The sequence below is a fragment of the Mytilus galloprovincialis genome, chromosome 5 (assembly GCF_965363235.1).
Source record: "Mytilus galloprovincialis chromosome 5, xbMytGall1.hap1.1, whole genome shotgun sequence".
Lineage (NCBI taxonomy): Eukaryota > Metazoa > Mollusca > Bivalvia > Mytilida > Mytilidae > Mytilus > Mytilus galloprovincialis.
In genome coordinates, this window is record NC_134842.1 from 94567809 (window position 1) to 94580107 (window position 12299).

The following is a 12299-nucleotide window of genomic DNA, read 5'->3' on the forward strand; positions in this document are numbered from 1 at the left end:
TATAAGTGGGACACTGACTTATTTTCCTTTTAAACCCCTAAAATTTGAAGAGAAGGAAATGTGTTAAAAATAGTACTGTAAAAGAAAGAAAGAAACTGATACATGTATATGAAAAAGAAAAAACACTGTATTGGCAGGTTTTCATTTAGAGCGAAAATATTCCGGTAAAAACAAATTCCCAACTCAAAACTGAAGTGTTGTGTATGTACACAAATACCTTAGTACTTTACTCAATACAACATTAGCCTATATGTACTTAGTTGGATATTAAAACAGTAACACTGAATTCAATGTATTGGTATACTATATAGCTACTAGTATATAATGTATTGTATATCAAACATTAATTAAGGGAATGATCATTTTATTTTCAAGAAGGGGGCTTTTATTTTGCAGACAAAATATTGAATTTCACCTGTCGCTATGTCAGCTAGATAATTTTATAAACAATATTTTCCGTATTTTTGGCCCAGTATATACATTTTCTGAATCTGTCTTGAGCAATTTAAATCAGTCCCAATTCTAACCAGGTGGCCAGGTTTTGTTTTTACCCAACCCTTCCCTAGACCCATGCCGATTATCAGAAATTGTCGTCCATTAACCTTAGATATAATTTGCAAAAATGATCCGAAGATTTTTTTATCAAATATTTTTCCTGGTCATCTATATACACAAACATTAAGCTTGAGGTCCTCTTTACGAGAACATTAACCTTACAGATCAATTATTGAAACATCGATATATATGTAATTTATTGAAAAAAATGTGGTACTTTTTCCTAGACTTAAAACAAATGTTGTTTCCAAGAAATGATTGATGGGTCAAGTTTGAACGTATGGAAACATAAAATTTCTTACATAAAGTCATATGGGTCGGATATCGGTCAGAAAAACATAATATGGATTACTTTTAAATGTCGACAAATGAACAGACCACACCAGCCAACACACTTTACCGTAGACGAAATAAGAAACAGCTGCGAATAACTTTCAGGTGTCCAGATAGAATGGAATATCCACAAAAAGTATAAATACATGGTTCTTCGTGCCTTATTGAAATAAAACATAACACATATTTATTTTTCTGTTAAGACAACATAATCTTAAAAATGAATAACTCTGGTTTAATAAATTCTGTTTATTCCAAAGATAAAACATAAACGATTAAATGCGCAGACTCAGGAAACATGTGCATTCGGCATAACAGTCTGCAGATCTGGCCGCCGAAAACTGCCGAGGTTTGCCGACTGGTTAAGTGTGTAATCTATTTCGATGTCAATGTCTTCCCGGTGCCTTTGGCTGTCACGGTGACGGATCAATTGGAGGAATCCTGCTTCTTCCATTGGATAACTTCTGAATACAAATATATTTTTATGATACATGGTATTCTAGGTTAATGAAACTAACCGTTTAAAATACAAATGTTGCGCATGTCCATAGAATGAATTATGCTTTCAAACAGGTTCATTTACTGGGATACAGTGAGCGGTTCCTTTAAAAAAAAAATAACTTACAAAACTAGTTTAGAATAGTCATTGTTATATTGTGAGAGAAAAGCAACAACAACAAACAATATACATAGACGGGCCATTGTGTTCTTGAACTTTGGCTATCATATAAATGAAATCATTTATTTAATTCAAACATAGAAATCAAATAAACCAAGTATTTCTTTTAATTCAAAATCAGTTTTGGGTATTGGCAAATTTTTGTTTAAACCAAAAACCATTCAATTTACTTAAATTAGCAAAAATTACAGATTTAAGAATCATTTTTAAACTGTATACAACTATAACCATACGTTGGCATTATTCCTTGCTAAACGCTGACAAAATTGTTTATTTTGTATTCACTCTATATGGGCTTTTCATATTTTTTTCTTTTGAAATTGATATTTATTGATTTTTTTACCAGAGTTAATATTGACCCTGCGTGAACCTACGCCTTTTACAATCCAAAAATATAGCTTAAATAACATACAAATATGAATTATGAGAGAACATCATTTATTTTTAAAACTTGCCTATTCTATCCTTGGAATTGAGGTAGCAGTTTCAACACATACTGTAAAATCACTACTGCTATGTGATTAGCCCTGAAATATTAATTAAATAGTAATTGATAACAAATAATTGATATCATTGGTAATAATGAAAGGTAAGACCTGTGTTAGTGCTTTTTGTCAAACTAATGAAACTAAATACGATAAAGAATCACCCATATTTACAATCTATACGGATCATGTAATAAATAACCACCAATGAGGTTGTAAATATTTGTTAACCTTTTTTCTCTTTTCTTGAGTTATTTTGACCAATATTATCTATATCCTTTATATTTCAGGAACAATTATTCTGTCCTATTTTTTTTTTTTGGGGGGGGGGGGGCATATTGTTACTGTTTCACCCATTTATTCTTCGTTTTTGCCAATAATTCTCTATTCTGTAAATTCCTATAGCCCCCACCACGATCCTCAACAATTATCTTCCATATATGGAGATACTTGCATGCTCATATTATAAATGATTGATTGATTTATTGATTGATGGCCGTGTACGTCCAGTGGCAATTCAAATGCATATTCGGATTTTAAAAATAGTCAAATAAGGTATTTCCACTGAAAGACTAAACTTTAATAAAACACATGTATAGCCCCCAAAAAAAATCCTTTCGGGAACCTCATTTCAAAATATGTAATAAGCCAATATTTACCATTCATCATTTCATACTGTGTTGTAAAAGGTATACAGAAAATATTACATAGGATTTTATAGTAAATACAAATTATTCTTTGGACCTCCATAAAGTATATTCCCAATATATGAACAATTTGCTTTAGGCGCAATAAATGTACGGAATACATTGCACCTGACTTTCGGATTGTGAGAGTGTCGTGAACAAGTTCGGTAGTCCAAAAAAGAATGACGTCTTGAAAGGCTTTTTTTTTTTGCTTTGACTCCTCAATGCGAAGTATTTTTTATTTTTTGCTTTGACGCCTTACTGCGACGAAGCGTCAAGGCAAAACAAGTAAAATTTCGAGACGTCATAATTATTTGGACTACGAGTTCAGAAGGAAACAAAGACGATGAAGCACATCGATTTACCAAAGATTCCGTTCTGTCCAGCAAGTCCTCCCTGAAATACGTTATATCTATTATTTGTGGTCGCCAGATATCCAGTTGATGATATACCATGATGTACTGGTACAGGATAATCATATGGTGTTATTCTTCCATAAACACCGTTTCCATTATAACTCCTCCCACCGTTGTAACCATTGAAATAAGCATAACAGTATGGAAAGTTGCAGAGAAGTCCGATAATGATAATTTTGTAGAAGGTATCCATTGTCAATTCAATCACTGAAAAGAACACGAAGAAAAACTTCAGTATTGAGGGTGTGAAATTTTAACAAAATAAAGATAAGAGAAACATAAGGGAAAAAAATAAAGAATTGAGATTATTAGACAAACATATCCATTTATATAGGGCCGTTAGTTTCCTCGTTTGAATTGTTTTACATTGTGAGGGGCCTTTTATAGCTAACTATGCGGTTGGGCGGTTGGGCTTTGCTCATTGTTGAAGGCCGTACGGTGACCTATTGTTGTTAATTTCTGTGTCATTTTGATCTTTTGAGGAGAATTGTCTCATTGGCAATCATACCTCATCTTTATATATATATATATATATATATATATATATATATATATATATATATATATATATATATATATATATATATATATATATATATATAAACAGGATTGAGTTAAATTATCTAAATAATTACAGAAAAGTATGACCATCAGCTACTCACTCATTATTCAATTATGACTTTTGTTTTGTAATCTGATAAGGTAAAATACATCCGTCTATTGATTTCTGAAACAAATTGCTACACGTATTTAAAACCCCAACGCGAAGGAATATCGATTGTATTGCAGTTCTTCAGCTCCAATCGCATCTTACCAGTGGTATTTTCCTTACACACGATTTTTAAAGTTCTATCTTGGTTTGCGAATCATGTTAATGACTCAAATGATTCAAATATGTATTGTCAGTCCGTAACAAATAAAAAAAAATGTAAAACACATGAATGTACAATAAATTGAAGTTTGCTAGGCTAGCTATTTTTAAATTAAATGCAGCCGCTGTTTGTTAGCAGATAACTAAAAAAAATTAAACATATTTTACAAAGAAAGTAATTATTATTTCAATTACTAATTAAATTAATAAATAACATATATGAACTTATGTGCTATCTAAAAGCTGTATCGCACATTGTCGTTGTTTGGTTGTTTTTTTTTTTTTTTTTTTTGGTTTAATAGTTGTTTTTTTTTTATTAATCGTGTGTTTGTTGGTTCTGTTGTCCATTTTTCTTTATATATATATATAATCCCGGCGAGGGAAGAACCAAAAATTTGCGAAAGCAAATTTACAGATCTAACATTGTTGGGTTGATGTTTAGACGAGTTGTATATATATAATACTTTATATATATATATATATATATATATATATATAAAACTCATTATTTTTCACTTTGAAATTCCGGTATTTTGGATTTATCTAATATCCCAATATACCTTATACACTATACCCTCGTTTACACACTGACCTGTGAGATCTGATTCCTGATATAATTCTCTGTTGTTGGTTTTTGCTTAGATATCATCACTATTTATATTCTGTGACCATCCTGAAAATTATAGAAATACAGTAAAACCACAATTTTGTTTCCGATTTCCAAATCGTGACACATTCACTGCACCAAGTTTTACCTTACCATCTTGTTCTTTTCCATTTAACTGAAGACGGAAAATTAAACAAACATATGCATCCTACTTTTATGTTAAAAGGGGGATACATATTCCCAAATCCCCCTTTTTAACCCCCTCCCCCACGTCCCACTGTGTTTCACTTCTTTCCCCCCGATTTCACCTTTTCACCTCCTACATCCCACATCCTTACTATTTAACATACAAATTGCCCACGTTTCTATTTTAAAACGAAGTTAAACCACATGGCCACAACAAACAGCCCGTCTGTTATAATAGATTCAGTTTCTATTTACATTATGTAGATCGTCTGTAAAGCACAAGTCTATTAACATGCTGCCAAGGGTATTTACCTACGTCTCTAAAATTTCTCGGTATAGCCAAAAAAAGAGGGGGGGGGGGGCAGGAAAAAAAAAAAATAAGAAAATTTCAGTCTGTACAATGAAAATCAAATGCACGAATGTCCCAAACAGAAAAAAATCGAGGCACACCGAAAGAAAATAAAGCCGTAAGACTAAGATTCAAAGCTTATATTAGTATAGGTGTTTGGAATTGTAAAGAAACCAACCCACATTTTTTATTACGATATTGCATTTTGATAAACTGTCTATAATTAGTTGCTATTTATATACGTTAAATAACTATTGGCTTAGAAAGCTGTGGCAAATATTTCTTACAAATTCACGTGCTTGGAAATGATAAAAAAAAAAGTTATAACTATAAATTATTTTTGAGTGATTGATATATTTGTTTGCCATTAATTTCTTGCATATTCAAGAAAAGAGAAATAGTAAGTCTAATATGTAAGTTCTGTAAAATATGTCGATTGACCAACACTGGGACATATTGGCTATGAGCAGAACTGTTGCGGAGCATCTGAGATCACCCCCAGTTTTTGGTGGGGTTCGTGTTGCTCAGTCTTTAGTTTTCCGTGTTGTTTCTTGTGTACTTTTATTTGTCTGTTTGTCTTTTTTCATTTTTACCCATGGCTTTATCAGTTTATTTTCGATTTATGAGTTTGACTGTTCCTCTGGTATCTTTTACCCATCTTGCATTGTGGACGCCTTTATTGGCTGTTTAGAGTTTTATTTTAAGGATAATGGGAAGATGGCACTATCCCAACTAAATATATCTGAATGAACGTCCATATTTCGACTAGACATGTATTCTTATTCTGCATAGCTAAACGGACGTCGATCCGTTTTAATAAGGATTTTACGGTTGAATAGAATCAGTTGTATACTCTTGACTAACAGTTGTTATAGTGTTATCGAATTTGAACTCTTAAATAATTGTTTTAATGGAAAACACAGATTAAAACAAAACCTAACGACCTGTTATACGCATTCAAATTTCACTCAGACTCCTTTTGCTATCTAATTCTCTTTTGTTTATTTTTCTCATTATTATTACCTTTTTTCCTTCAAAAGTTGGTGAAAAACGAAGAACAGTTGTGCCGTACGAAAAAATAACTCAAATTCAAAAAGAAAAGAAATAAGTCGATGCACTTTAGAAATGATTAAAACAAGAGATTGTGCCATTTGGGAAGAGATATGTGATGTTTATGGAGATTTTGTGTTTGTGGTAATATCGCAAGCGTGTCCTAACAAAAGCATAAAAATATGATATATTTTAAGGTCTGCGTACTCATGGAGGAAGCAGAATTTCCAACTTTTTAAATCTTTTATATTACCCAGCCTAGGGCCGAACCCTCGATCCCACGCACCAAAGATGATCTTGCTAACAGGAGACAACTAGAATATAACAATTGACTCAAACTACATAATTAACGGAGCTATTGTTTAGGAAAAACAATAAAATAATGTTGGCTTCAAGATAAAATGATCTGTCATAGGGCTAATTGATGATTTGGACTGCAAAACTTCTGATGGACCCCAATAACAAAATTTAAGAAATACTGTCAAGTGGCAAATATGTCATGTGGGTTCAGAACGAGAACATATTTAAAACAAATAATACCTTGGGTATGTCATGCGGGATAAAGGTGAGGTACCATGCGAAAGTGAGTGTATTTTGGATAGGTACATATTTTTAGCCACCTACGGACCCCTCCTAAGTGGTTCATAATGTTCAAACAGTATGGCACTCTCTTCCTACGAGACATCGTATTTTAACGTCCCCATTCTGACCGGAAGTTGTTGCGAACAGGTACATATTGCAAAGACAAGCTGACGCCAAATTTCGGCGAGTTGCCGGTCAGAGGTAGACCAGTGGTGACCATATTTCTATTCCCCAGACCTTTTGGCTGCATGAATGAACGTTTCTTTCATTGAATATATTTATGTATACACTACCAAGATTTTACCCAAGTTGTTTTGTTACATTTCTACCCTCTTACATATCAGTACCGTTAGGAAAGACTAAAAACTTATAATGTTATACTTTTTATTAATTCAGTATGGTTCATTACTTATATACAATAACTATACTTATTCTGTGAACTCAGTACTGATTTTTTTCAGTACTTTTTCAGTACTGATTTTGTCAGTACTACTCCAGTACTGATATTTTTCAGTATAGTTTCAGTACTGATTTCGTCTGAATGTTGAAAAAGATTTTTGCATGTATTAGAACTCCATTGAAAATGTGTTATGTTAAAATATTTATTATTAGAGAAGAACATTTTACATTTACATGTAAATTTTTACAGCTATATATCCGATTAGTTCTACTTTTTTCTAGTTTGAATGACATTTCAAACCCAAAATAATGCTTATGTCATTTCCATTTGATAATTTTGCCAGGAGATACGTCTAACAAGTCATGTTTCCCGGTGCAGTTTCCGATCACTACAGACCAGTATCAATTACGTCACTGACCACATTTCCTATACAGAATTATAAATACTGGGTCGTAGACGGTTTCGATCTCAAACACTCAGTAGCCAAAGGAAGCCAAAGGTAGTCAAAAGTCAACAAAGGTAATTGTATTATATACACGACACAATGTTCTGTTTATTGGTATGAAATAATTTCATATAGGATTAAACGCCTTTTTAAGGATTTTATCGTGTATAAACTTAGACCGATTCAATCACAAACAAATATTATTGTATAGCAATATAATATTTCTCACAGAAAGTAACCAAAAGTTAGCGTGCAATAAATTCCAATATTGCACTAGTGCAATAAATCTTCAAAATTCATGACGTCATCAACGACAAAATCTTAGTTTAAACCAATTTTCACTTTCAAATATTATATTGCTATACAATAAAAGGGTTATTGCATAAATATTGGGCAATATTGTGAATGTCCCTCGTAGAACATATATTGCACTCGCAAGCTCGTGCAATATAAAATTCTACTCGGGACAATATTCCCCAATATTCATGCAATAACCCTATAATATGATATGTTTGTGGGTTACTTGGTACAATTCGATTATAATAAAGAGGGTGAAAATCTGACAGACATCCCTAACAGTTTTAAAATGCAACTGGGAAACTTTATCTCAAATATTTGTTAGTGTTGGTTTTAATAAATGTATTATTCCTGACTGAGTGTTTAAGGTAGTGGAAACGGTTTATAAATTTTTCTTTTACTATATAAGACTTTAAGAGCTCATAAAAGGTCATTTACCAAAATTTAATTAGATTGAGGATGTCTTTTCTTACGATTTGAAACACAAATATGCCAAAGTCAAAAGGTAAAAGTAAGAATCGGCCCTTTCCCGCCATTAAAAAAAAAGAAATATCTCGAAAAGGAGTTCATCAACTTACATATATCAACATGTTTAGCTTATTTCGTTCCTTGACTAGTTCTTTTCCGATTTAAAGTTAAGTGTATCAATCAGGGGTTCAAATTAACATTTTGTACTGGAAAGTCCAGGACCTTTGACACTCCGAACTGAAAGGTCCACAACCTAAATTCCAGGTCATTCTTTTACTTGAAATATTTCATGACTCAGTTAGATACAAAATGAATGTGTTTTTGGTGTAAGTTAGCGTGTTTCATTGTCAGTGTTACTGTTGTATAACATAAATAATAATAAATGTAATTGTGTTGTATATAATGAATTCAAATAATATCTGTTTTGTATTGGGAAGGCAGAGCACTGTGGGTGGGTTTATTCTAAATATATATATTTTTTCTAATTTCAATTGACTACATCTTTAACTTTGGGAGCGTTACAATATATCAATATATATATATGTTCCTGCTTTGATCTAGGTTAATATCAATTCAGCTTAGTCATTGTTTTCTTAACTTGAAATTGCAGAAAACGTCACACAACACTCTACAGTCTTTCAACTCATAATAACCCAAAGACAACATGGTCAAAACGCAAGCTATTCTTGTACTCATGTGCGTTGCCATGGCATATGGTGCTAACTATGGAAATGGCTTTAACTACGGAAATAACTACCAATACACCGGAAGTTACGTTGGGTCACACAGCACTGGAACATTTAACAGAAATGCCAACAGTTATAGAAACTATGGTGGATATAATAGATATACACCAGGTGGATATAGCCAAGGATATAATAAATACGCATCGGGTGTTTATAACCAAATGATAGTACCACACCCTTATCCTCTTCCGGTTCCGGTTGCATCTCAGGCAGGGAATCATGGGAATAGAGTTCTTGTTGTGAGAGAACAAGGCGTTCAAAACAATGGTTTTCTTGGTTTTGGAGGCAATGGCATATTCGGTAAGACACTACTTTTTGTATATACACAGTATTAAATAAGCTTCATACTTCATGACCCTTATTGGAAAATCGTTTAATTGGCTTGAAAGGTATTCGACATATTTTTTTTTTAAAATGAGGCAAACTATACCTATATATCGAGTTAAGTTGAATTTCAGTTTTACAAATATAATCTTACGAGTTGTTAATAAAATTTTTACACGAAAAAGTGTGTTCAAACGCAACATTTTTTCTTCTGCCATGTAGTAAATTTCTCAGGATATATTTATGTAAGAATTAAATGCTTCTTTTTGTAACTTCATTGTGGTGTAAAAGCGTTGATCGAAGTACATTTTGTATGAAGCGTGGAAGCGCTTCATTCTAAAAAGGTGCGCACGGTCAACGCCTTTACAACCCTATGAAGTTCCAAAAAGAAGCATTCAATTCTTATAATTACATTTTTTTAGCTATGATCATGAAAACACGAATTTTATAATTGTTTTATTTTAATTCACCTGTGCACTTTATTGTGGGTCCACGTGTTATCATGAATGAAAAGTTTTATTGAGTAATGCAATTGCTTAAGGAATGACACGTGATGTGCAGTTAGCCAATCAGAATAAAGTATTATGATGAAATATACATCTAATGTAATTAAAGCTAAATGTATGTAATATACCATAATTCCCCTATATCAATTCACATAGATAGCGGTTTTTTTACAGGTTTCGTAGTGACTATCCTGGTTTTACAGTACATTATGCAACTTCTAACTAACAATCAGAACCAAGCACAAAGATAACGAAAGTAAGACTCTTGTTTTATCGTAATGTGCTTCATGTGCCATTCCTTCTTAATGTTATTTATTAATGATCAAATTTGGTCGCGTTTTACAAAGGCTTGACAGTTCTGTTGAAGTGTGACGTAAAATCTTTACACTTAATAAAATATATTTACCAATTCAAACAAGTAAATATAACCTGTTTTTAATTTCGTGCGTCCGTAACATTTTCCCGGATTTATCTTCATCAGGAGCGCTTAAACTTAGACATTAATTTAGAAAGTAACGACGATCTATATGCACAGTTATAATCGTGATGAGCTATAAAAAAAAAATCAACATAAACGAAATCTTGTTTACGCCTACTTAAATTTAGAGTTGATGAAATACAAGAATTTTCATTTTGTTTGTTCACATCACAAAATTATCAATCGTTCATTAAATCAAATATCTCGATAGTGTACGACGGATTTCATTGATGGAGAAGGAGTTAGTTAAATTCCCGGAGCACCTCCTATTTTAAGTGGGGATTGTGCTGCCGAAATTTGAGCATTCTCCGTAATGATTTATAATCTTTTAGCTCAATTATTATAACTAAAAATATAGAACATTGAGTTTGTGTTGTTTTATTGTAAAATTGATTATTTAACCTCAATGATTTCCATTTTCAGGTTCAAGGACATCTGTTTACAAGAAAAAACTTTGTGATATATATACGTTTCAATAAAATGGATATAGAATTTAAACATCACGTGTTCTGTTATTGCTCTCAGTACTGACGAAATTCCTATTATTTTCTTTTTAAAGTAGGGACATCGGTGTCCAAGTGGTCTATACATCTAAAATTCTGTTATAACTAGCATGTATACAACTGAGGTTATGATTTCGACTCTAATCTTTTTCGACTAGGTTTGTCAGTTCTCTAGGGTAGTCATTTCTCATACCAAAGGTCATTGGCTCTCAACCAGGTACTCCGGCTGTCACAAACGGTTTCTTACCCAAAGGCATAGATAATCTAAGCAGTGTTTCGCACAATGTCTTCTATGTTTTTGATTTTTAGGTATCCGTTAACTTCGTATTTGAATTTGCCTTCCAACTGTTTTCAATTGATTCGAGCGCCACTGATGAGTCCTTTTAGATAGAAAATCGTCGTGGTTAAGAGAAGTAACTCTTTGCATCAGTATGATGTGTTTAATCATAGAGGCACTGAGTTGGATTTATATAATAGGAAATAATGTACAAGAAATTTCAGAACACAGTTTAAGAAAAAAAGAAAGAGAAAAATTATACCAAAAAATAAAGATTGAAAAATAAATTGTTACTAAAATATAAAGAATTATAGAAATAAAAATGGTCAGAATATTTAAAGAATTTTTAAAAAATTGCCAATACTCAGTTAGCTGAGTTAACCTTTTTCTTTTGTTCAAGCTATATAAAATATCGAAATATAGTTAAGTGTCAGATTTTTCCATATATTTCAACTTAATTTTTCTACCTTAAATCATATCAACAAGCAACCTTTCCAGCGCATCATCCTTACCATTCCTAGAAATGTCACCCTATCCCTCCTCCCCGGTGCAAACAACATCATGTGATTTCAAATTTGTTTAAAGTTTGAGAAATTCAGTTGGAGTAAGCGACAACAGGTTATCGTACAGCTTACACAAACGAGCAAAATTCCTCTGTGAAGTAACATACAAAAGAAAAAAACAATCAAATAAGTTAACAAGAAAACAGGCGGCATTATTTCAAACATACAATTAACGAAATCTAAATATGACAGACATCAACCACCAACAACCACTGAAATATAAGCTCCTGGCATAAGTTTGGTTACATAACTGGCGTAGCGGAGTTGCTCTCTTTACAGACCAGAACAGTAGAGTAGCAGCAAAAATCAAATTGAAAGAGCTTGACTCGTCATATCGACATGAAACATATTCAAAATTTAACAAAAAATACAAAAGATACAAAAGCAGACCGTACTTTGACCTATAATGGTTTCTCTTTTTCAAATTGTGACTTGGATGAAGAGTGGTCTCATTGTCACTCATTCCACATCTTTTTATATCAAAGTTCTGATA

At 32.2% G+C, this 12299-nt stretch overlaps 2 long non-coding RNA genes across 2 annotated transcripts; one reads left to right on the forward strand and one right to left on the reverse strand.

The window, feature by feature from the left end:
- Nucleotides 1–1124: 1124 nt before the first annotated feature.
- LOC143074847 (uncharacterized) lies at nucleotides 1125–2112 on the reverse strand. The gene is made up of 2 exons (XR_012978120.1): nucleotides 2023–2112; nucleotides 1125–1352 (listed from the first exon to the last, which is right to left on the reverse strand). It is a non-coding gene; the product is annotated as an uncharacterized LOC143074847 (long non-coding RNA).
- Nucleotides 2113–7545: 5433 nt separating this feature from the next.
- On the forward strand, nucleotides 7546–10243 carry LOC143074848 (uncharacterized). Its single transcript, XR_012978121.1, has 3 exons — nucleotides 7546–7718; nucleotides 9020–9455; nucleotides 10160–10243. It is a non-coding gene; the product is annotated as an uncharacterized LOC143074848 (long non-coding RNA).
- Nucleotides 10244–12299: the final 2056 nt, after the last annotated feature.